This window comes from Bubalus kerabau, chromosome 3 (assembly GCF_029407905.1).
Source record: "Bubalus kerabau isolate K-KA32 ecotype Philippines breed swamp buffalo chromosome 3, PCC_UOA_SB_1v2, whole genome shotgun sequence".
NCBI lineage: Eukaryota > Metazoa > Chordata > Mammalia > Artiodactyla > Bovidae > Bubalus > Bubalus kerabau.
The window spans coordinates 6,178,673-6,206,253 of record NC_073626.1 but is presented as its reverse complement, the minus strand read 5'-3'; positions in this window follow the sequence as shown (position 1 = coordinate 6,206,253).

The following is a 27,581-nucleotide window of genomic DNA, read 5'->3' as shown; positions in this document are numbered from 1 at the left end:
TATTCTCATCTTTGGTCCAGAGAGGAGGTGGGTTAAAGTAGCTGATTGAATCTTGAATCCCATATCCTCCCCCTGTCCCTTATCCTACAAAATTTAAGATTGTACTAAAAAGTAGGGTACAAAGTATATGGTAGAAGTAAGCTTTCCTATTCCTGGAAGTATGGGGACAGATCTAGAAAGATCTCCTGCCATAAACGGAGAAGCTGGAAAGGCACCTGAGTTGAAAAGCACCCACTGTGGCCCTTCCACAGTATCAGCAAGATCAGGGCTTGGCTGGAGGTGACGACCCAAACACAGAGGACTTACAGCAACGTCAATAAAGGCTGACAGTTAACTGAATTATCTGAGGACCACCACTGGGTTCTGACCATGGGGAGAGCCATCAGCTGGGCAAGCAGTGAGCAGGCAATAAGGGAGCTGGACTTAATGACTGGAAGAGGTGAAACACCACGGAGAACCAATGCCCGTTTGCCCTCGTCCTGCGCGTCACCTAAAGTGTATTGTATTCCCACAAGTCTCCAAGGAATCTCTTCTGGCTCTTTGGAGAGAAGCAGAGTGACGGGAGAAAATTCTAAAAGTAATAAATGAATGAGCTCTTCAAAAAGATCTCCATGACGTAGCTTTTATGAATTGGATGGGTTTAGAATGTGAAGAACATGGAATGCAAGTTGACAACCGGATGTTAAGAGTGAGCAACTGGGAGATGATGCAGTGGCACTTCCTGTGGTGATGCCAAAGACCAAGCAACTTCCTTTTCAAAGGAGCAGGGTGGGCTAGAAATCAGTTCTATTCCAGCTATGTTACATTTGAGATGTCTAATAAAGGTACTTGTGCAGATGGCAGGGGCTTCCCCGGTGGCTCAGATATTAAAGCATCTACCTGTAACGTGGGAGACCCAGGTTTGATTCCTGGGTCAGGAAGATCCCCTGGAGAAGGAAATGGCAATCCACTTCAGTATTCTTGCCTGGAGAATCCGATGGAGGGAAGAACCTGGTAGGCTACAGTCCATGGAGTCGCAAAAAGTTGGACAGGACTGAGCTACTTCACTTCACTTCGTGCAAATGTCAAATAGTTGGATACCAAATCTGTAGCTCACTGGAGAAGTCTGGGAAAGCAAGATAAGTTTGAAAGTCATCAACAGATGTTGTCGTTCAGTCACTAAGTCAAGTCCAACTCTGTCATCTCACAGACTGCAGCCTTCCAGGCTCCCCTGTCCTTCACTATCTCCTGAGTTTACTCAATTGAGTTGGTGATGCTGTCTAATCATCTCCTCCTCTGCTGCCTCCATCTCCTTTTGCCTTCAATCTTTCCCAGCATCAGGGTCTTTCCTAATGAGTCATCTTCACATAAGGTGGCCAAAGTATTGGAGCCTCAGCACCAATCCTTCCAATGAATATTCAGGATTGATTTCCTCTAGAATTGACTGGTTTGATCTCCTTGCAGTCCAAGGGACTCTCAAGAGTCCTCTCCAACACCACAGGCTGAAAGCATCAATTCACCAACACATAGATAGCAGTTAAAGTCTAGGAAGAATATGTCAAGAGAGGGTTGAGAGTTGACAGGGAGAAGACCACTGTCCTAACGACGATGTGTAGAGGTCTTGTGAAGGAAAAGAAATGAGCAAAGGAGACTGCATGCTAGTGGTAGCTAAAATCAGTGTATCTTCCCCCAGAAAGGATTTAAAATGTTTGAGGCATTTATCACAGTCCGGTGGCAAAATACGGAATCAGTTGAGATAAAATTGCAAGGAAAAAATGGAGAACTTTTGTGATTCAGGTAACACTTTGGGCACAAAACAGAGGAAAAATGATGAGAACTCAGAAAGACTGTGAGAATCAGATCCCTACATTCTGTTTATTTCCACTCGAACTTGATGAATCTGGGACAAAGCTTCCAAACTGAACAGCTGGAATATGATATCCATCATACACACTGTGGAAGCGAGAGCTCCCATAGCTTTTTATCCTGTGTATTAATAAGTCTTGGGGATGCGAAGGGAGAAAATTTAGTTAGGATAATGTTGTGTACTTCTATGTGGGATTATGAATCCTTAATGTTATTGTCTCTACTGATGTCTGTTGGAGTAGGAAGAGGCAGCTGGCTCTCTGTGGTTTTCACAAGAAGACATCCACCTCACCAGGCTATCACAGTGAGAAAAATTTTAAATGCATAAATGAAGATGGATCACGGTCCCAGTCCCATCGCTTCCCTTCGTGATGCTTTTTGCCCCGAGATTACACAAATGGATGATTTTATGGCCACTCAACATAGCACAGCTGTAGATACAATATATAATACAACGAGAAATTGTTCGGAAATGGGGGGAGGGAATGGTGGAAACATTATCTGTGCAACGCTGTCGAGTTCAAAAGCGGTATGTGTCAGCCCATTCCGTCCAGCACACACTGGCCATGTAACCTAGCGGTTCCCTACAGCTACTCTTCAATTATAGGCATGGCTCCTTAGAATGTTCTTGGCATAGTGTCTTTCTTTTCTTCTTCTTCTCTTTTTGAAATTTTGTTTGTGCCAAATGCAAAAAAAAAAAGAAGTTTGCTTCCATCCTTTGTCATTTTCTGCAGATCGTTTCCCTGAGAGTGGGGCCAGCTGAAGTGCGCCCCGGTGTGAGGCGAGGCCACCGGAACACCAACCCATTACACCAGACTCATCAAATGTGCAATTTTCCTTGTGATCCACTAATTTTCAAAAACAATGGAGTTTTACAGTCATTCATAAGGAAGCCCCAGGAGCACGGAACGATATTGAAATTAAGCTTAGCATGTGAAAACATTATGTTCTTGTCTTCCAGTCCCTCTGCATTTATGCCTCTGCGCTCTGAGTGATAACATCGCTATAAAACCTTGCAGCAAAGCTGGATGTGTCACTCTGCTTCTACCTGGGGGTGTGAGGCCCCTGTAAATCTTGGCTCTTGCAGGATTCGAAGCTGATTAAAGCGTACTGGCTTGCTCTGGAGCTCCGTTCCTTCCTGGGCTTCCACTGTCACTGCCAAATACCAGCGGTCCCTGACAGGGCTCCCCGGCCTGCCTCTGCCAAGTGAAATGTTTTGAAATTAAAAATCTGAAGAAATTGGTGCAGTGAATGCTTGATCAGGTGGTTTCTCCTTAGGAAACTGCTTAATGGGGAAAATTCAGCACAACCTCCCAGGGGCGGCCCAACACAGAACTTGAATTTAAAGAAACAGGATTTTTTTTGTTCTTAAATTTGATACAAATAGGCTCAAATGCCTCAAAGTAAAGACCTTTGTTTCTTGCAAAACTTATTTATTTTTTGAAAGATGTTTATTTGATCATTGATGAATACACACTCATTCTAGAAAATATTCAAGAGTGGACTAAAAGTAGAAGAGACAAAATAGAAATGATCCATAATTTCCAGAAGTGAAAGTGAAAGTTGCTCAGTCATGTCTGACTCTATAGTCCATGTGTAGTCCATGGAATTCCAGCCAGAATACTGGAGTGGGTAGCCATTACCTTCTCCAGGGTTTTCCCAACCCAGGGATCAAACTCAAGTCTCCTGCATTGTGGGCGGATTCTTTACCAGCTGAGCTACCAGGGAATCCCTCAAATCTCACCAAAATTTAGGTCATACTATATATATATATATATATATATATACACACACACACACACACACACACACACACAGACACACACATATATATATGACAAATACAGGTGGCTAAGACAGCTTTGTGGGAAGCCTTGTGTTGGGAAGATCCCCTGGAGAAGTCTACCCACTTCAGTACTCAGGCCTGGAGAAATCTAAGGACTGCACAGTCCATTGGGTCGCAAAGAGTTGGACACGACTGAGTGATTTTCACTTTCACTTTCAGACAGTAAAAGAATCTACCTGTGATGCAAGAGACCCGGGTTCAGTTCCTGGGTCAGGAAGAGTCCCTGGAGAAGGAAGTGGCAACTCACTCCAGTATTCCTGCCTGGAAAAATCCCATGGACAGAAGAGCCTAACAGGCTACAGTCCATGGGTGCATAGTCGGACACGATTGAGTGACTAACACTAATTAACTAACTAATTAACTAGCTAACTATATATATATTATATATATATTCCAATATACTGAAAGCAGTTTTCAGTGTTATTAAAGATTCTGAGAATATGAATTATTTGTATAAGAGTCCACTTCATGGAAGTACCAACACTGATATACTTTATTTCCTATTATTCAAAATTTCAGAGAAGGAGGTGGCACCCCACTCCAGTACTCTTGCTTGGAAAATCCCATGGACGGAGGAGGCTGGTGGGCTGCCATCCATGGGGTCGCTAAGAGTTGGACACGACTGAGCAACTTCACTTTCACTTTTCACTTTCATGCATTGGAGAAGGAAATGGCAACCCACTCCATTGTTCTTGCCCGGAGAATCCCAGGGACGGGGGAGCCTGGTGGGCTGCCGTCTATGGGGTCGCACAGAGTCGGACACGACTGAAGTGACTTAGTAGCAGTAGCAGCATTCAGCATTTAAGTACTTTCTTCCCTAATTGATGCTTTTGAATTGTGGTGCTAGAGAAGACTCTTGAGAGTTCCTTGGACCGCAAGGAGATCAAACCAGCTAATCCTAAAGCAAATCGACCCTGAATATCCATTGGAAGGACTGATGCTGAAGCTGAAACTCCAATACTTTGGCCACCTGATACGAAGAGCTGACTCATTAGAAAAGACCTTTGATGCTGGGAAAGATTGAGGGCAAGAAGAGAAGAGGGCAACAGAGGATGAAATGGTTGGATGGCATCATGGACCCAATGGACATGAGTTTGAGCAAACTCTGGGAGATAGTGGAGGACAGAGAAACCTGGCATGCTGCAGTTCATGGGGTCACAAAGAGTCAAACATGACTTAGTGACTGAACAGCCACACTCCTAATTTTACATTATCATGAATAATAAACAAAGGACATTTTGTGTGCCTAAATGTGATCCACCTGTAATAATTTTCTTATGACCATTTTTTTAACAGTAGAATTTCCAAGCCAAAAGATATAAAAAATTTGAAAGACCTATTATCAAGTTACTCCCTAGAAATGTAATAATTTATCATTAGGGATTCAGGGTAATGTGCATTTTAACCCATCATTAGCGGCACAAAGTATCACCGTTAAAAAAAAATTCCTTTGACAATCTGAAAGAGAATTTCATGATCTTAATTTGTAGTTTTGGGTTGGTAAAAAATATGAAAAATTCCACATGTTTAATGCCTATTTGTATGTCTTCTGTGAATTATTCACTTATGACATTTGCTATTTTTCTATTGGGGTTTTAGTGATTTTATTTTTTTAACTTGTCAGAGTCCATTATTGATTACAGCTATAATGTTTTCCTTTTGGCTATCTCTTTTTGTTGTTGTTATTATAAGCAGGTTTCCAGCTTGTCACTAGCTTTTTAATAATGACTGATTTTTTTAATGAGCTTTAATTCTTAGTGACAAATTTTTCTTTCTGAGTTCTCTCATTGTTGTGACTTCTAAGTCTTTTTCTACCCCTCAAATTAATTAATTAGTCTAAGATCATTCCTGGATTTTTTTTTTTTCATGGTTTTACTTTAAACTTTAAAAAAACTGATCTATATGGGGATTTATTTTGGTGATGGAATCATTAGAACCCAATGGAAAATTTGCCATTTCACTATCAGTCAAGTTTCTCTTAACTATTAAAGACATGTATATACTAGAATTTATTTTGAAAGGCTAAATATTTTATTGCATAAATTGTCAAGTCTTGTGGACCATAGCATTATAACTGCTTCTCATTAATTTTCATATCTAATCACACTACATTTTTCTCATTGCTCTACCATTTATTACATATGCCATTTTTTTCTTTCAGATGAAATTTAAAGTTGTCCAGTTAGAAAGAAAAATATCAGAATTGTAACTGGAATTTTTTAACATTACAAGATAGTCCTCATAGTGCAATGTTCACTGATATTCACACCATGGGAGTGTGCAAAGCAAGAATTCTGTCCAGCTTACATAAGGTTTCGTTAACACAGTGCTGTGCGTAGTCAACACTGTCTGGACAAATTAGCTTGTGGATATATTTTGTCAATAATCTTCTATCTAGGAAGAAATAACTTATCCATCATCATCTCAAAAACATTTATAGCTTGCAATCTATATTCCAGACATATAAAATAATTAACTAATTAATATTTTCATTTTTAGGTCCCTCAAGGAAAAGGTATAGTGTTCTTTATATAGGTTAGATATATTTTAATATACTTTATAGTTATTTTAAATTTACTTTAAATAAAACCACTTAAAAAATTAGATCTTTTAATTGCTTGTGTTCTTAAATAGTAAAGTTACTGATTTAATAGGATTTTATTTTGTGTAGGATTTTTCTTTTAAACTCTCTTATTAATAAAACTAGAGTTTTCCTGTTTATTATTTTCAGTTGTTTGGAATAATAAGCAACTTTGACCCATTGCTTATTCCTCAGTGATTATATTCCTTATTTTAAATTCTTATCTTATTAAATTGAAATTGTCCGTAATTTCAGAACAATTTTAAACAGCACTAGTGGCAGCGTGGTTTTCATTTATATTGGAGTACCTCTTGTGTTTTATTGCTGAAAATTACGTTGGCTCTTGGTTTAAGGTAAATTGCCTTTTTTGTGTCAAATAAGTTTATTTCTTTTTTTTGGTTTTCTTTGAATTTTATCAGGAATGCACTGCCTTTAAAATTTTTCTTTTTCTTTTTTCTTTTAATGCTGTTTTCTGGGAGCATTTATATTTTCCCCGCATTTTTGATTTTTATGGAGACTTACAAATCTGTTTACAGAATTGTATGTCCCTCTAGCTATATACAAATCTCCATTGTCAGAGCTTGCATTTCTCTGGTGTGCACACCCTCTTGCCATAAAAATAACTCCTCTCCCAAAAGCCATTAGGTGTTTCTGTGTCTCTTCAGGGAGTCCTGGGTTTTCAAGAATAAGTCCTGTAAAGTCACGCCACCTCATACTGTCCCCCTGCCTTCCTCCTTGTTTGCTGGGGCTGCCAGGGAGCCACTCCTTTCCACTGATATCACTCTGCAAAGCCCAGGGTCTCTTCAAAGGCACCCATAGATAGACCCAATGTCTTATTTCCGTGAGCAAGAAAACTGTTCTGTCAGCTTCCATTTCTATCTCATTGATCTCATAAGTGACATGTTGGTAGTGTTTCCAAGAGGTTATTCCTAAAACCTAGAGGTCTAGTCAGTTTTCCATGAACAAGGTTGCGAAGGGAGGAAGGATCATTCAATTAAAAAATGGTCTATTAGAATGGGAAGAGCAGACATCAACAAGAAATGACCGTAACGGCACTTACGCGTGTTGGGCGAGAGCACCTTGCTAAAGCAATTAGAATGGTGTCTGGCACCGTGCACGTGCTCAATAAATGAGTGCTCTTAACCTTTCATATTACATTTTTATTTCTTTGTGAGCAGACTGAATTTGGCTTTTAAAAATCTAATATTAATTTTACTCTTTGATAAAAGAATTTATAATGTTTTGCACTATTCCCAGAATTTCCACTTACTAACTGATTCTCTCATCTTGTTTTATAAACTGTTGGATATTTTATCTTCTTTTGAATTTTCTTGATGCCATTTTTTTTTTTTTTTTTGCTATCTGAAGTGTACACATTTTCTTATCTTTCAGTGATTTCTAAAGTATAATTACTATTTTGTAGTTTATAAATGGCTAAATATAAAAATTACTTATTTGAGCTTATGTGTTTATTTCTAATCTCTTTAAAAATCATTTTAGGAAAGAATAGATTATGTATTAAATGGCTGTTATTAACACTGTTTTGTGATAGAAAGCACCTTAAAACCATTTGTAAAACAAAGAAATATGTAAATAGTGCACTGAAATGAAACATGAAATTCAACTTTTTGGCAGATATTATCCTAAATTGTTAGGATAAATTTACTTAAAAAGTGGTTTCCATTAACATTTTCACACATTTTTTTCTATTTTTTTCCTATAAATTTCTACATGGAACTTTATTCATATAACAAAATATATTAAATGCTAGTAAATGGAAAAGTGACTCCTTTTCAAGATGTAAAATATTTAAGCTAATAGCGACTTCAAACCATATGGATTTTTCCTATCAAATGTTAATACAAAATATACATTTAATTAAATTATAGCAAGCAATTAAAATCAGTGTGGGAATAATATAGAGGAAAAATATTAAGTATAGGGTAATATACTTACCTTATGTGACGTGAAGACAAGACACACTTACATTTTCTCTGTCCAACTCCTTGATATTTGTTCATAAGATCCTGGTAATTGAAAAAAAAGTTTTAGGTTTTGTTTTTAAAGGTGGCTTAGCTTCTTTTCCAGGAATTCACAAGACCAGAATGTTCTCGTGTGTCTTAGCACCCTGTTGTCCCCCTCCACACTGGTTTTCTTTCTCATTAGGGAGTGGCCAGTGTCTATTTCCTCTCCTGTACTTGGAGTCTGGTGCCTCACTGCCATGACACTCAAGAAAAGAAAATATAATAATAGCCTTTCAAAAGGACACTTTGGGAAAGGAATTCTATGCAATGAAGACAACAGTTGACATTATCAGTTGACATTATCGTGCTCAGAGCATTCCCACAGTTTTACAAAATAATACTTTCCCTTTCAATAAGCAAATGGTCAGCGATTTCCCAAGACTGAAGGTAGTCTTATTTTTCATTCAAATTAAAATATGTGCATCAAGAGAAACACAAAAATGATGGTTTGCCTTCAAACACAGCATTCCTTTTCACTATTTTCATGTAAAACTGTGGGTGTGCAGTCTCAAGTATAATAGTGTTAAATGGACAAGAGGCTGAGTTTAAAGACATCATCAATGGTGGCCTCATCATTTTTCATTTCATTTGCTTTTTGCTGAAGTCCAGAAATCTCTACTATGTGATGAGATGTGGTGTCCTTAGGAAGCCTATGACAATGTGGGAGAGATAAGACATTAATGTAACGGCCTCTGTCTCTATATTTCTTTACAATGGCACACATGTAGAAAGTATAAAAGGTCAGGTATTTCTGAAGTGACAACGATGATGGTCTTTAAATAGGATAAAAATAAACAAACAAAGGAGTATTTACAACTGACTTTGAATGTGGTTATTCTGCTCTCTGGAAGAGACTGGGGCTAGGGGAGTGACAAAGTAAAGCAATAACACTGCAAACCCTCTGCCATCTTCTCTGGACACTAAAGGAAGAGACTTCCTGAGAGTAGATGGTCCTTTGTGTTGGAGGAGCATGTTGGGGACCTTTGTTGTATACCGCATGCCCCAAGACAGTCACCAACAGAGGGAAACCAGAGCTCAGCATGCAACGAAAAATATACGGCCAAGCTCATAGGAAATATTCGGTCTAGAGATGCACATTTAGGAGAAATATGCAGAGAAGTGACAGTTCCTTTAAAGGCAAGAAACCCAAGATCAACTGTAAAGAGATCGCACGTCAATACCAATAAATAATGAGTCTCAGATGTCTTGACGGAGGCTTTCTTACAAAAAAATCAGATTATAAATACCACTTCGTTATATTTCATGGAGAAGGAAATGGCAACCCACTCCAGTATTTTTGCCTGGAGAATTCCGTGGACAGAGGAGCCTGGAAGGCTATGGTCTGTGGGGTTGCAAAGAGTCAGACATGACTGAGTGAATATCACTCACTTGTTATATTTACTCTAGAGTATTGTATTCTGCATGCATTTCTCATGGCAAATACATGGGGAAACAATGGAAACAGTGAGAGACTTTATTTTGGGGGGCTCCAAATGGTGATTGAAGCTATGAAATTAAAAGACACTTGCTCTTTGAAACAAAAGCTATGACCATAGCTTTTAGCTATGTTTAGCTAAAAACTGGACAGCATATTAAAAAGCAAAGATGTTACTTGGCCAACAAAGTTTCATCTGGTCAAAGCTATGGTTTTTCCAGTAGTAATGTATAAATGTGAGAGTTGGACTATAAAGAAAGCTGAGCACCGAAGAATTGAAGCTTTTGAACTGTGGTGTTGGAGAAGACTCTTGAGAGTCCTTTGGACTGCAAGGAAATCAAATCAGTCAGTTCTAAAGGAAATCAGTCCTGAATATTTATTGGAAGGACTGATGCTGAAGCTGAAACTCCAATACTTTGGCCACCTGATGCAAAGAACTGACTCATATGAAAAGAACCTGATGCTGGGAAAGATTTAAGGCAGGAAGAGAAGGGGGCGACAGAGGATGAGATGGTTGGATGGCATCACCAACTTGAAAGACATGGGTTGAGCAAGCTCTGGGAGTTGGTGATGGACAGGGAAGCCTGGCGTGCTACAGTCCATGGGGTCCCAAAGAGTTGGACATGGCTGAGTGACTGAACTGAACTGAACTGAACAGTATTCTGCAAACAAAATTCCAACTTAAATGTATTTCATACACTGAAACATTATATTTTTGAAACCTATGGATTATTGGTTATATGTTCACTCCCTAAATCACTTAAGTAAAACTAATGATTATTTTATACTAATAAATTACAATAATAATAATAAATTACAATAATAATAATAAAAACATAGACTGAGCAATTTCATTTCTTTGTCACATCCCATGTCTGTACAATCTTGAGAAGCAGGTTATCATTCTCATTTTCCTAATAGGCAAATTGAAAATCAAGTTCTTTAATAAGTAAGTGACTAAAATGTCTTTCCAACCTTAGTCACCCTGGTCTGAGTCCAATCCCTGTTACTATATCATGCCTAATGTTGTCAAAGTAGTTCAGTGAAAATTACTCATTTTGTTTTAAGAATACACAGTTTCTAATATCCATCAGAATAAAACACAGCAGCTACCCCAAAATAATCACATCAAGTGGGTCGAGGCAATATTGGTCATTCACGTGATAGAAAAGGCAGAGATCAAAATTATTTAGAAAATCTAGGATAAGATATCTCATGACATAGCAATGTTTGAACAGTGCTCTCAGGTAATCATGCTTGCAAAATGAATGCATGTCCAGATACGATCAGTTGCGAATCCATAAATCTCCCATTTCTGTGTTTGCTCTCGTGCCTTTTCCTCATGTCATTGCAGTTACCATGAATTCTTCAAGGTTACGCTGATCACACAGTTGATATTGCTGGAAGCTGTGTTTTGAATGTGCAATTTTGGCTCATTAATGAAGGAGCGTCAGCAGATCATTGCCAGAGAGCAGTGAAACTAAAATACTACTAAGAAGGCATCCCAGAACTATGAACTTGCTTGAATCTTCAAAAATCATCGAAAGTGCCAGATAGCCTTGACAGTGAGTCTGGCATTTATCGAGCCACTGCTCTTTCCAACACTGCAGTAAATACCTTGGAGGATATAAAGACGTATAAAGCATGTAGTAAAGGAGCTTACTAGCCAGGAGTGTAAGACAAAAATTAAACACATAAAACAATCATAGAGCAAAGAGTCGTGGTTATAATTAATTGCTAAATTGTTTGGTATGCTTTAGAAGTGTATCTATAACTCTTGAAGAAGTATGCATGATCATGCAATAGGAGACATATTTCCATGTCAAAAAGTTGCAGAGGTAACATTGCTTCCCGAAGAGTTTGTTTATATCAGAGAATTTATTTGCTTCCAGATGAATCTGTTTTATCATCACCTGAGGAACTATTGGAAGCAAGCAGTCCTTAGAATTGAGCCCAGTGAAAAGAGTGCACTGATAAATTTTTTCCAGCCCTCTGGCACATCTGTTCTGCCTGTATAATATGTGACAACAGGATTCAAGACCATGCTCCAAATCACTCCCCTTCACATGGACACAGGCAAACCCAATATAGGGGTGGGCCTAATCTCTGAAAGCTGTGAGGTTGCTTATGTATGTGTGTTGGTGTGTGCTCAGTAGTGTTTGATTCTTTGTGACTTCATGGACTGCGTAGCTCACCAGGGTCCTCTATCCATGGGATTTCCCAGGCAAGAACACTGGGAAATATTGGGTTGCCACTTTCTACTCCAGGGGATCTTCCCAACCCAGGGATTGAACCTGTGTCTCCTGCACTGGCAGGCAGATTCTTAACCACTGAGCCACCTGGGAAGCATGGTGAGGTTTCTGGTTTTGCCCTAGAATTAGACACAGAAATAAAACACACATCTTGAAGGAAGTTTTATGTTCATGAACTCTGTCCTTATTCACATAACATGCTTAGGTAATGTGCCCGGAATATAATCCAGTGCTCAATAAACCTTATTTGAGACAATGCATTCTAGGAAATAGTATCAGATTACTATCAGATTCACAATGGCTGCAAATGTGTAGATATCTTATGATTAAAAGAAAGGCACTGATAAAATGTAGTAGCTTGGTTTTAGAAAGTCATTACAATAAGAGAAGATGCTAATGGGGAAATGTTATGAGTTGATAATTTGTAGAATTCCAACTTCTATGTCAAAAGGGCAAAATTATGACTTCAAAATGGAAATGACAATTTATCACTCAACTGGCAAAACATCTTGGTGCAGTCCTTGGATCTCTTATTAGTTTGGGTTATGGATTGAAGAGAAGAGAAACCCCTGGTTAGTTAAAGAAGAGAGGAAAGTGTAGAGGCACTTGGAACTGAAATAGGGTTTAGGAAACATTGTCTTATATTTTTCTCTACCTGGAGAAGGTCTGGAGTGTGTGTTGAGTGAGCCAATCTGCAGGACCCAGTACAGAGCTCCATGTAATATGTATAGTTAACTTAAATTTAAGTTACTTAGAATTTTGACATCTAAGAATCTTTTACAGTTTTTTAAATCAGTTTTCTATAAAGTTTTGCTTATATCTCCAATAGCAAAAATAAATGTACAAAGTTTTTTGTTCCATTAAACATTCATTGATGTAGAAGATATTAGCTAATATTTCATTTTGTGGTTTGAAGGGAAACAAAGAATTGAATAAACTTTCTTCCTTTGAGATGCTTCCATAGAAGAGGTGTTGAATTTTGAACACTTTGATAATTAGTCTCATGTAACTTTGTAATTGGTAGTTACGAACTTCATGGTGTTCAATTCATGTGTATGTACTTTGGAATGTATTAATAGCAGAATTCTTCCCATTGGACATATGATTTTTTTTTATTGATGTATAGTTAAGTACAATGTTTGGTTAGTTTCTGCTGTACAATGATGTAAATCAGCTATCTGTATACATATATCCCCTCTCTCTTGACCCCTGCCCCTGAATATATGACCTTGGATATGAAAGTTGGTGGAGATGTTTTGGAGGAAAAACAAAACTCATTTTCCTGGGAAATAGGTAGTCAGACCATTTACCATTAGATAACATTTACTATTAGTTACCATTAGATAACTCTGGCTGATTAGTGAAGAACAGACTCATTGCACAATTTGTGAGTTCCTTGAATGAATTGATGTTTACTAATTTTTAATCACTAAACAATACATTTTACTAAATATTCCAATTATCATCCCCTTGTTGAATTTTAAAAAACAGATCAAAATTAAATCTATGAAGTACGGAAGTCAACTAATGTCTGTTGTCGGCTTTAAAGCTAGTTAAGATGATATTCACCTTAAACTAATCAGATTCAGGGTCTCTGGCCAACATTTATTAGATTCTAGAACATATACTAGGTCACCTGGGCCATTCTGGGTGGCAGAATGTGGTAGAATAAAGCCGTAAGCAAAGGGCTCTGCCACACAGAGTGCTCAAGTGTCACATTTTTTTCAGATTCTGTGACTCAGTCACCCGCCAAGCAGCAGATTTGTGATGAATAGCACCCATATTGATTTTTCCATAATGGAGTGTAAAAGAAAAATGGACAGGTTTTGTTGCAGGTATTTTCATGGGGTACTAAATTGGAGGATTAGTTGCAAACAGCAGTACTGATAAAGTCTGCTGTCCATCTTGATGGTTGTGTCTTTCTATTAAAATGACACATAAATAACCTATTATATCCCCCACCCATGGAAATTCAAATGCACCTGTCAACATGATAAAGCACTTGCCCGGAGGGGAGCATTGTTTACATTTTCACTCTATTCTTCAAAAAAAGTGAGATTCTAATTATTTCTCCCACTGTAAATTAATGCTGACTCTGATGGTTAGCATATCTCTATATTGTTACATCTTTTGGAAAGTTAAATAATAGAGCTGATCGATCATGTATTATGCAATGTGTATTTTATGACAGCCCTCTTGGAGCTCTTAGATCTCCTCTCTAAATGCTTATTTTTTCTCTAACTTGGCTGCTTTCTGCCTCTGTCTTTCTCTTTTCTACCCCACGAGAAATCTTTGTTGATACCCAGTTAATTCCAAAATGTGAACTTCCACCTTCTTTACCCTGTTTCTTTCCCTTGTTGAAAAATACGCTTATGATTTTCAGCCCACAGTTACTTGCTTTCAATGATCTAAGTCATTTTTAATCTCTTCCTGGGATATTTTCTCCATCTGATCTATCAGGTCTGAAGACATATCCTTTGGTTATATTTAGAGTTTCCACCTTATAAGTAATTGGATTTATTTTCCTTAGAAAAACTTCACCTTTTCCTTGTCCTTCTTATTGCTATCTCTTGGCCAGTACTCATGATAATAATTACGTTAAATGATGCCTCTAATCATAAGTTCTTCCAACTTTCCCCAACTTAGTCCGTGTATTTCTCCTTCACCTACTCCTTCTGCCCATCCTTGTCCACATACCCTAATCTCTTCCGAAACGTAATTTCTTTATGAGTAGAAAACACAAAGGAACACATTGTTTCTGTGAATGCTTGTGCTGTGTGTGTTAGGTTGCTTTAGTCATGTCTGACTCTTTTGTGACCCTGTGGACTGTAGCCTGCCAAGCTCATCTGTCCATGGGATTCTCCAGGCAAGAATACTGGAGTGGGTTGCCATGCCCTCCTCCAGGGGATCTTCCCTGACTCAGGGTTGGAACTTGCATCCCTTATGTCTCCTGCATTGGCAGGTAGGTGTTTTTTTTTAACCACTAGGGCTACCAGGGAAGCCCACGAATTCCGATAACAACCCAATAATGGTTGCCAAAAATAACTGTAGGTATAAATTTACCTTATGACCTGAATCTAGTATTTTTTATGGTTTTCTTATACATAGACTCCTATGTATAGATACTCATTAATCTGTTTACCTACTGAGTACTGTGTTCATTAAACTCTGTGTGTTCACTAGGTGATCGTAGAATTAAAGCACCTCGGTGTTAAAGATTCAGATGATCAGAACAGCTGCCCATTTGAAGAGCCCAGCACAGCCATGCCTAGAACTGTGGCCAAGACAGGCTCCATGCTTCAGGCGCTCTGCACACAGCTTTCCCAGTTATTCTCTTAAAGTATCCCCTAGGAGTGAATGACTCCCCAATTGCTCTTCTCCCGTTTGTAAATCTTGAGCCAATTTCTAGCGTAATCCTCTCTAATGTCTAGCTCTTCCACAAGTAAATTCCTGCCTGAGTTCATGGTAGAATACTGCAAAATCACTAGGAAACTTAAATTGGATATTTTCAACATAAATACTTTAAAAAATTGGTAAATTCCCTCCCATTGAGCTAAATTAGCTCAGTGTAGCTAAATTAGCTAACACAGTGACCTCCTACTTTTATCTAACCACTTATCTCTTTGTTACTCACTCTCATGTCAAGTTGGGCTTCCCAGGTGGCTCAGTGGTAAAGAATCCACCTTCCAATGTAGAAGATGCAGGGTTGGTCCCTGGGTTGAGAAGATCCCCTGGAGGAGGAAATATCAACCTACTCCAGTATTCTTACCTGGGAAATCCCACGGACAGATGAGCCTGGTGGCCTGCAGTCCATGGGGTAGTAAAGATTCGGCCACCACTGAGGGCCTGAGCACACATGCACGCTCATATTAAGTAACTGAATAAGTTAGAGAAACTAGACAGTGCTCCATATCATAAGTCACTAGAAATGAAAATTCACAAATCCAGCTGGTTCATTCTCTTTGTATACAGAGAGATGCGGACTCTGTCTTCAAGTGAACATCTAGTAGAATTCAACAGCAGATGAATTTTGTGCTAATTAAAAAAAAAAAACTTTTAACAAAGCTTCTGGAAATACTTCTTTCCTTTAGACTCTAAGTGAGACGCGCTTGGCAATCATAATCACATCACGTAAGTCTTGATTTTCCTGGCTTCTAAGATGGACACATCGATGTGTCACATTTATGTATTTTGACATTGTGCTCTTTCATATTAGAACAAAGTTGAAAAGAGAGAGTTCTGTTAATAATCGTGTATCATGGTTTGCTGACCTCAAAGAACCCAAAAGACTGGAAATACTGACTTACATACTGTTATATCCCTCAATCTTGGATTTCTTATGTATTTCCAACTTAGTTCATGTTCGTTACTGTATTCTTATGTATTTCCAACTTAGTTCATGTTTGTTACTGTATTTTATTGTATTTCAGAGGTTGAAATTCTCTTAGAAATCTCAGAGTTCAGTAACTTCATATTACTATTTAGGAAAATGAAAAATGAGGAATTTTGCCCAAATGATAAGAATCCAGATCTAGAATCTTGTTTTCATGACTACTGAAGAAGACTGCTTTCCAAAGTTAAGAAAGGATGATAAGCCAAAAACATTGGGAAAAACAGTGCCTTGTTGATATTAATATTAAAATAAATGTTAAAATAATGCTATCTCTGTTTACAGATTTCTGGATCTCAGTGTGTATAGTCAGTCCAACGTTTACATTTTATCAGTGTTTGGGATTTGATCTTGGCCTAAAAAAAGAGCTAGAGACAAGCATTTGTTTGATATTTTCTTTTTTTTTTTTTAAAGATTTTAATACAAATCATGTGCATTAAAGAAGTTCTGGAAGTTCTGAACTGTTGTTCAAGCAGGAGACTGCTGAGGTGACAGGAACTTGTGGTCGGTATTGACAGGAATGTGGGACACGGAACTCTTTGGAAAGTTAGAAATGCTCTGGGACTTCCCCGGTGACTCAGAGGGTAAAGAATCCACCTGCAATGCAGGAGACCCCAGTTCAATTCCTGGGTCGGGAAGATCCCCTGGAGAAGGGAATGGCAACCCACTCCAGTATTCTTGCCTGGAGTATCCCATGGACAGAGGAGCCTGGTGGGCTACAGTCCATGGGGTTGCAAAGAGTCGGACATGACTGAGCGACTAATACACAGAAACATGCTCTATTTCTTAATATTGGTGACTCTCAGTAAATGCATTTCTATCTTCAAAGGCATTTTTTTTTAAATAAGAAAAACCACTTATATGACAAAATATATGAACTGAAAGATGCCTTAGTAATTATTTAACCTGATTTCCTCATTTTATGGATGAAGAAACCGAGACCCAGGGTTCATTAGTGATGGGGGAAGGTGTAAGAGAGTCCTTCCACCTCTCAGGGTGTTATTCTTCATAAAAGAAAACAAAGAGACAGCAGACATCTCTTTACATCCACATTCTCTCTGAATACTTGCTTTCCATATCCCAGCCTCAGTAATAAAAATCCAAAGTTGTTTAATATACATGTAGGATTTAAAGTGAACATAATTTTCTACTTTCATTGAAATGGACACTTTGGCAGTGTTTTCTGTCCACTTCACAGTTTTGAACTGTCTCTCAGAAAGGCAGTAGAGACACAGTTTAAAAGTCTACATTTTGAGGTTAGACAGTCTTGTGGCCATATGTTAGCATTATTATTTACAAAGTCTCATCTTAGATAAATCACTTGATCTCTCTAGGCTTTACTTTCTTTGTCTGAAACTTGGGTCAATAATAACTGCCCAGGTTTATAATGAGGATTGAAAGCAGTAATTCTTGTAAAGTGAGTCATTGCCTGTGTTAAGGGTTGTTGTTAAAAGTGCCACAAACTGTGTGGTTTGTAACGCAGAAGCTTATCATCTAAAAATTCTGGAGGCTCAAAGTTAAGGTCAAAGTGTTGGCAGGAGTATAGATTTCCTTCTTAGGGCTATAAGGAAAAAGTTTGTTCCATGATTCCCTCCTAGCTTCTGGCAGTCTGCTGGCAAGTTTTGGGATTCTTCCTTACAGATGCATCACCCCAGTCTCTGCCTTCATGTTCACATGGCATTCTCTTCATGTGTGGATGCCTGTCTCTGTGTTCAAATTTCTCCTTTTTATACAGACACAGTCCAACTGGCTTAGGGTCACCCAACTGACTCATCTGCAAAGACTCTATTCCCAAATAAAGATACATTCATAGGAACTGGGAATTAAATCTTCAATAACTTTCAGTTCAGTTCAGTTCAGTCACTCAGTCGGGTCCAACTCTCTGCATCCCCATGAACTGCAGCACAAGAGGCCTCCCTGTCCATAACCAATTCCCAGAGTCCACCCAAAACCATGGCCATTGAGTCGGTGATGCCATCCAACCATCTCATCCTCTGTCGTCCCCTTCTCCTCCTGTTGTCAATCTTTTCCAGCATCAGGGTCTTTTCAAATGAGTCAGCTCTTTGCATCAGGTGACCAAAGTATTGGAGCTTCAGCTTTAACATCAGTCCTTCCAATGAACACCCAGGAATGATCTCCTTTAGGATGGACTGGTTGGATCTCCTTGCAGTCCAAGGGACTCTCAAGAGTCTTCTCCAACACCACAGTTCAAAAGCATCAATTCTTTGGCACTCAGCTTTCTTCACAGCCCAACTCTCACATCCATACATGACTACTGGAAAAACCATAGCCTTGACTAGACGGACCTTTGTTGGCAAAGTAATGTCTCTGCTTTTTCAGCGAGACACAATTCAAGCTTTATCCATAGCTTTATCTATCCCCAGTTTACCTCTCAACATCAGCCTGAGTGACTCCTTTAATATTATCTTTTCATTCTTCATCTTCTTCTTTTTTTTTTTTTTACTGCATTTATTTGGCCATGTTGGGTCTTAGTTGTGGCATGCGGGATCTAGTTCCTTCACCAAGGATTGAACTCAGATCGTCTGCATTTGAAGTGCCGAGTCTTAGCCACTGGAGCACCAGGGAAGTAAGTCCCAATAATGTCTTATATGTTATACCTCGGTTCAAAAATGTCCAATGGTTTCACAATTCATTCAGAGAGAAAACCATACTCCTTGATGGTCTACACATCCCTGCATGCTCAGGTCCTCCCCGCAACTCTCTCTGCTCTGTTTTTCTCTCCTATTTCTCCCCTTGCTTGCTTTGTTTCAATTCTTTGGCTGCTTTGCTTTTCTTTGAACCTAAGACAAGTGGAGTCCCCTCAAAGTCATGGTACTTGCTGTTCCCTCTTCTAACAGTGCTTTTCTCCCATTTATGCACTTGATTTGTACCCTCTCATTATTCAGACATTTATTCAAGTATCTCCTACTCTGAAAGGCTTTCCATGAATAAAATTAAAATTCTAAATCAAATTAGCAGTGAAATAGCCCTTTATCCTCCTGACTCCACCCACTGCCCATTGATCCCCTGCTCTGTTTCCTTTTTCTCCACAGCACTTTTGATACATTTAGTTATTTGTTTTCCTCCACAAAAAAGGCAGCTTACAAACAGCAAGTGTTTCGTCACTCTGATTCAATTCCATTTTCTGTAATTCTCTGGTGCAAAATAGGATTTCAATAAATAGGTTCTGAGGAGATGGTTGTATGAATGAACTAATGAATGAATGTGTTTCAAACAGAGCCTTTTACATAATGAGTCCTAAATAAGTATTATTTATAATTCTTATTCTTAATTAATCTTTCCCCAAATAGTTACTGCTGTGATTAATTTTCTATATGCTATTTTTCTTCTTTCTTTATTCTGCTCTGGAAATTTCTAGCTCAAAGAGAAAACCATATTCAGTGAGAAGGTAAGATCTACTGTTCAAAGTATGTGTTAGTCACTTAGTTGTGCCTGACTCTTTGCGACCCCATGAACTGCAGCCCACCAGGCTCCTCTGTCCATGAGATTTTCCAGGTAAGGATACTGGAGTGAGTTGCCATTGCCATCTTCAAGGGATCTTACCAACCCAGGGATCGAACCCGGGTCTCCTGCACTGCAGCCAGATTCTCTACTGACTGAGCTACAAGGGAAGTAAGTCCCTTGTTCAAAAGTGACAATGAAATTGATAAATTGAAATGAACACTCTGAAAACCTAGACTCACTGAAAGTCAACAAACCAGAATCCACCTAAAAGATGGACACCAAATTCTTCTATCCTTTTATTTTCCAAATAAAAAATATCTACCTTCACTTGTGTGGACTTTTTCTCTCCCTTCTAAGTCTCAACACAGAGAAGGTGTCCCACAAGATCCATCTGTTCTTATCATTCTCTGTCTTGACTTATCCCTTCTCAAACCTTTTAGGATTTTTACTTCTCCTAGGACATTTAAGGGCTTCCCAGTTGGTGCAGTGGTAACGAATCTGGTTGCTAGTGCAAGAGATGCCTGAGACAAGGCTTTGCTTCCTGGTTTGGAAGATCTCCTGAGGAAGGGCATGGCAACCCACTCCAGTGTTCTTGCCTGGAGAATCCCATGGACCGAGGAGCCTGGGAGGTTACAGTTCATAGGGTCACAAAGAGTTGGACATGACTGAAGTGACTTAGCACCCATGCACACAGGGCTTTTAAATCTTACTAGTTCTAAATTATAGTTAATTGTACTTGTTCTCACTTTTCTTACTAAATTCTGTTTCATAGAGGCCAAGAAAATGTATTTTATTCTGTCTGTTGTAGCACCTAGTTTGAATGAGTGATTCAAAAAGGTTTTGAATAACAACAGCAATAACAACAACAACAAAAAACCCCTAGTTTTAAAGCACAAATGACACATACTAATTTTTTTTATAGTTGTGAAAAATAACCAGGAAATAACCCCTGTTCCTGTAAGAGGGGGGCATTAAATTAAATAAACTCTTTTTTGTTAGTAAACCATTAAAACTCTACCAAATCTTTGCATGAGGAAAACCTTGGACTTAGTCCATCTTTTCTTGTCTCTTCAGTGCTCTTATAAAAGGTAGGAATGTGATTTTTATTTCCTTTATTTCACATTTATCATCTATAAAATCAAAACAATACTTTCTTTACTTATAGGGTTGTTTGATGAGGTAATTAATTATTGTATAATGCATTGTAACTCCTAGAGTAAAGGTTTTATGTGCGTGCAAAGGGCTATTATTCCAGGAGAGTTATGACATGGTTCATCCTTGGCTTGTGGGTGGAGTAGGTGGGGTGATGTGATAAGATAGCAGCTGAACAAACTTCACTAAATTAAGAAATAGGGAGTTCAGACTTGCATTGCGGAAATTTGGTTGAGAGCTCACCTCACTGATACTTCTGAAGGAAGGGCCTTGGTGTTGTTATAAGACTGACATAAAAGGGCAGATGTCTCACACATCAATTTTGCAGTTGGGAAAAAATGAATCAGTTTCAGTAGCTTCAGAGATAAGCATGACAAAACAAAAGCAGATTGCCTTCAATATTGAATCCTTTCTATCACGTTATCATTTATTCTTTCAGTAAATATCAGTTTAGTGCCTCTTATGAGTCAGACCCTAGTCCTTTTCCTTATGATGTTTATATTTATGTTCAGAAAGACAGACACAAACAAGGAAATATGCAGTGTATACAGTTGGAAGTAAGACTTACAGTAATGTTACCATGAAAATAAAGCATCCGTTGTGGCTAAGGGTGGAGGTGCTATTACATATTAGAGGGGCCAGGAAAGACCCCATGCATAAGGTGACATTTGAGTAGCATTTTAAAGGAAAGGAGTGAGCCCCATGGGCGGCTGGGAAGATACACTCAAGTGCCATTGTGGAAGCTCACGTAAGGCCATGTTCCATGTTTATAAGTTCACTCTTGCTGCCACCAACTCTCTCTTCTATTAATAGATTTTTAACCAATTTACACAACTTAGTTTTTGGAAGAATTTGGTTAGCATGCAAAGACATTATAATTCATATAGTATTGTTCATTTTGTGTGCTAAATTGCTTCAGTCGTGTCTGACTCCTTACGACCCCATGGACTGTAGCCCGCCACGCTCCTCTGTCCATGGGATTCTCGAGGCAAGACTAGTCAAGTGGGTTGCCATGCCCTTCTCCAGTGATCTTCCCAACCCAGGGATCAAACCTGTGTCTCTTACATCTCCTGCATTGGCAGATTCTTCACCATTAGCATCACCTAGGAAGCCCAGGTTCATTTTAGTTGACACAAAAATAGTTGGGCAGCTAAGTTTGGGAGTAATTCATCCTGAAAATAAAATAAAACACACAAACATACACATTAAAAATACCCTTTCCCCCATCTTCTGTTGTATTACACTTTGGTATTTTTCTATCATTGGAGAAAATTAAAGTCAAGGATGAGAGAAGAACTAAGTATTAGTTGGCAGCATGGTGAGATGAATAATTCCCTGACAGCAAGGAAAATCGTCTGCTTCAGTGCCCTTCGCATTGAAGCAGTGCATGAGTGCTAAGTCGCTACAGTCGAGTCCGACTCTGTGCTACCCCATGGACCTGTAGCCCACCAGGCTCCTCTGTCCGTGGGATTCTCCAGGCAAGAATATTGGAGTGGGTTGCTGTGCCTTCCTCTAGGGAATCTTCCCAACCCAGCAATTGAACCCATGTCTCTTATATCTACTGAATTTGCAGGCAGGTTCTTTACCATTAGCACCACATTGAAGCAGAGTTGTGGGTAATTTTTTTTTTTAAGTGGTCTTTATATTAGTAGGACACTTGGCGTTCATTTTACTAGTGATTTAACAGCTGACTGGTTTTAATGGATTTGAGTAAACTTTAGCCAGATCTATGCATCACATTGCAAGCCCACTACCTGTAAAGGAAAAAAAATATAGTCAGATTTCTTTTCTTTTGATAACTGGACTAAAACTGGTCATCTGATCTAAGTCAGTCCAATTATTTTTCTTTGGTTCTGTCAGACCAGGGACTAAAATATTAGAGCAAATAGATAAGTAACCTCCAAATTCATGCTTTTTCTTTTTTCTTTCTGGAATTCAAGAGAAGAAAAGAAGTCTTTTAAAAATGCTAAGATCTGGGTATATTGTGCAATTCTCTGGCCTTGATTTATATGTGTTACAATAACCTTAAAATTAAGGTTTTTTTTTTTTCTTGCATCTATAGAAAGTAGAATAGACAGGCGGAAAATACTGCTGGCCAAATCATTATGACTATTTTACATATAAACAATGAATTCATCACCTGTAGGATTTATCTCAAGGAGCAGTGGGTGGTTAGAGCAGAGAAATCTTGTCTTTTTCCTTACCTTTCTCCATTCTGTCATCCTTTGATTTACTTTCTAGTCCTAATCTTGGATGTGTTGTGGAGTGGTTTTCAGCCTCATAGTCCACTCTTCATTTTGGTAGCCAGCACTCCCAGGCAAGGCAGGGAGTGGCAGAGACAGGGTGCACCACGCTTACATTTACTCTGAAACCCATCTGCCTTTTGTTCATACAGAGTTGCATTGGTAATATTATTAACATTTGCATACAAGGGAAAACCTTCAGGCTGTTGCTAAAGACCTGTGACTTCCTACTTACTTAAAATAACCTGCATCTTTTTCTTGCATTTGTTTCTATTCCCAGGAGCTTTGCAAAATGTTTTAACCAGAGGCCAAGTTCTTTGTGGTATCTGAGTGTGTTTTGTAAAAATTGTGCAATTGTGGTGTGAGAAACACTTATTTCTGATAACAGAGGCAAGATGTAATGTTTGAGGGGTTACCAAAATTATCTATGCTCACGATAACAGAACTTACTCTACAACATGTGTATAACCACATACGGCTCTACATGAGGTTTCCCCAAATTGCATTATTTCTAGCTGAATTAAGCACAGGTAATTTTGTTCAGAAGTCTGGGTTTTTGGCAATGTAACATAGTTTATTACCTTTCTCAAAATTGGTTCAAATTTACTTAAGTACTTGTTCTATACTCCTAATGGTTATGCTAAAGAAAGAAACATCAAGGCATGATCATTTTACTTACCCGATTTATCTGCTGGTAATCTTCTTTTGGGCTTCCTTGGTAGCTCAGGGGTAAAGAATCCACCTGCAATGCAGGAGACTCGTGTTTGATCCCTGGGTGGGAAAGATCCCTTGGAAGAGGAAATGCAGCCCACTCCAGTATTCTTGCCTGGAAAATCGCATGGACTGAGGAGCCTGGTGGGCTGGAAAGAGTCGGGCATAACTGAAGCCACTTAGCGGCAGCCATCTTCTATTCATTCTTTTGTCTTTTGTTTCAAAGCAACACACAAAATGAAGCAATGTGCAGAACTGCTGATATTCATAGGCTGCAAGGAAACAAAAGTAATTGGAGAAAAATGGAAAGCACCATCAAAGATGTACATGCTTCCAAAGCTTCTGAAGTTATCCCAGGTTTTCATTCCATAGTTAAGTCAAGGTCATAGGTTAGATTCTTATGTGGACCGGCCATGTCTTTGTCTAAACTCTGGGTCCGTCATGGAAGAGGCATCACCTTTATCATTTGGAAAGCCAGCTGTTGCTGTGTCTTTTCTATCTTCGGAAGAGGAGTTACCGTTAGACTCAAATCTTTGAAATTTTGACTTTTTAATTTACACTGTTAGTCGCCCAGTCATGTCTGACTCTTCCCGACCCCATGGACGGTATCCCACCAGGCTTCTCTGTCCATGGAATTTTCTAGGCAAGAATATCGGACTGGGTTGCCAGTCCCTTTTCCAGGGGAGCTTTCTGACCCAGGGATTGAACCTAGGTCTCCTGCATTGCAGGCAGATCCTTCACCACCTGAGCCACCAGGGAAGAATTTACACTGGAATATGTGATATTTTGGAGAAGGAAATGGCAACCCACTCTAGTATTCTTGCCTGGAGAATCCCATGGACAGAGGAGCCTGGAGGGCTCCAGTCCACAGGATCGCGAAGAGTCAGACACGACTGAGTGACTAAACCCCTACCCTGTGATATTTTAGAGCTACAGACACAGTCTTTGTCATACATTTGCATTCATTAATTCAAAAGGAAGGCATTGTTTTCTAAAACAAAACACAGCATTTATGGGTAAGATGCTCATTTTGCCAAGACCCAGTTTTTTTTTTTAATTTTATTTTATTTTTAAACTTTACATAACTGTATTAGTTTTGCCAAATATAAAAATGAATCAGCCACAGGTATACATGTGTTCCCCATCCTGAACCCTCCTCCCTCCTCCCTCTCCATTCCATCCCTCTGGGTCGTCCCAGTGCACCAGCCCCAAGCATCCAGTATAGTGCGGACATGTTCTCTCCTAAAGAATTGGCGAATAAGATCGCTATCATCAAGGCACAGCGTATTTGGATTCTAAGCTTCAAATACACAGGAGACCAACTGGGTCACCCGGTATGACCTAATTTCCTGACCCGGGCTCTCTCTTGCTAACTTTCCACACTTGGAAATAAAGTGCAAATTCTAGTGGGGAAAGAAAAGAAATCCACCCAAGAGCTGTTAAAAAAAAAATGTATCTATGCAGTAAATCTATGTACCACTGTGTAATTATAATAACATAAACAAATCCACTATAAGGACATTCACATCAGACCTAATTTCATGCTGAACTATTATAATGCAATTAAGAGCCTCATAGTCCTGTTTTAATTAAGCTCTGTTGTGAAATATGCAGCATTTGAACCTGTTCTGACCTGTTTCGTCTACCATTGAATTACCGCCCTCGACTTGTTTTTCTGCTGAACGATGAATCTCATTTAAGGATTACTGTTTGCGGCCCTGGCATTTGGTGGGTTTTTCTGTGCTTTTATGCCTCCAGATCCAGGCCAGTTATAGCTCCTCAGAAATGCCCTATACATGGTCTCTTGACTTACCTGTCTCAAAAGATTTGTTAACTCACCCTGGGCCTTTGTGGCAATAAAAGAACAGATTTGATTGGTTCAATGAAAGAGATTTTAGTTGACAGAAGAGTTCATTTGTGGAGCTAACTTCAACTTCCATAGGGCAGAGTCAGTATCTACGGGCCTATCCTTTTGCAGAAATACTAACGAACTCCAATTTTCCATGGATATTACTTAGTTTGCCAACTAGTTTAACCATTACTCACCAGAAAATGAAAAACAAAGGCATCTATATAAAATGCACTTCATAGAATAATCAGATCCTACTTCCTTCTTTTTATCTCTCACTTAACTTTCGGCAAGAATGTCTAGATTGTCTGGTATTTGCCTTAACGAAACTTTCCCTTCTTCGATTCCGATTGCCTGAAATAAAACTAAACAGGAAATATTACAGGTGAATGTCTAGCTTGGTGATCAAATATCAAGCCAGTCTGCTGAAGAGCCTGTTACCCAACAACTAGTTTTAAAGAATTAGAGTGAAAAGTCAGGAGAACAGAGTTTCAGGCAATCATGTCCACCCACTTAGATTATTTGGAAATGAGCCAAAGGGCTTAAGAAAAATCAAACGGTGATTGCTTCATCACACCTCACCTCTGTGTCCATCCTCTGCTCTGCCTCTCTTTCGGTTTAGTTCTTGTTATAAAACATCCATGTTCTGCTTTTTTATTTTTTATTTTTTTTACCTTGTCCTACTTTCTTAACCCTAGGGAGGATTTTAAGAAGGTTTCAAAGCTAAGCATCCCCAATTGCTTCAGGCTGTCTTTGGTTGTAAGTCAGAATATAAAGCAATTACCCGGAGGGTAGGATGTGTTGGTGGCCAATGGGAGAGTGTTCCCTAGATCACCAGGTAACTGAAAATATTCTCTTCAGGGTGAACATCTGGTTCAGATTCTTAACCATTTCTAGTGAGGTTTTATGGGTCACTCCCCCTTTTCCTTTTCCAAAAGGCGTGTACTCGTAAAGCAGAAATAATAGGGTTTAACTTGGTCCACATGCCACGGCTTCCCTGGTGGCTCAGACAGTAAGGAATCCACCTGCAGTGCAGGAGACATGGGTTTGATCCCTGGGCTGGGAAGATCCCCTGGAGAAGGGAATGGCTGCCCACTCCTCTATTCTTCCCTGGGAAATCCCACGGATAGAGGAGCCTGGAGGGCTACAGTCCATGGGGTTGCAAAGAGTTGGACATGACTGAGAGACCAACATACACACGCGTTGTGAACACGTGTTTGATGATCAGATCCTAAGGCTGCTGGATGGAAATTCTGGAAATGACCACGATTGCTTCAGTATTAGAACTGTATGGTCCAATAAATAAATAAAGAGAAAAACATTAGTAATTTTTTTTTCTAATGAATATCCAAAGAAGCTTGAGAACTTTCCATGGATATTAATAAAACTAAATAGCTGTAGTAGTTCGGATGCTGCCCCTATTTTGATTTTCTATGACAAACGACAGTGTATCCTTTTTGAGTCAAGAGGGATGTTTGCAAAGTTCCTGCTCAGACCAAGGATAGACAAATCTTCCCATAGATTCTTTCACAGGCACACTTCACTGAGGCAAAATTCAGCATGCTCAAAAATTCAGAAAAATTCAGAACCATGTTCAGACACAGTTTCATTGCTCAGCCACACACTAACGCTCAAAAACAGTGGTCTCTGCATCAAACATGTTACCACATGCTGTAATCAACAGTTACATTGGCTTTAGAGTCAGATCAATTTGGGTTCAAATATCAGAGCTACATGGTGATTTGTGGTCCCAGAGGGCCACTGTGATATATACCCCTCTTTCCCCCA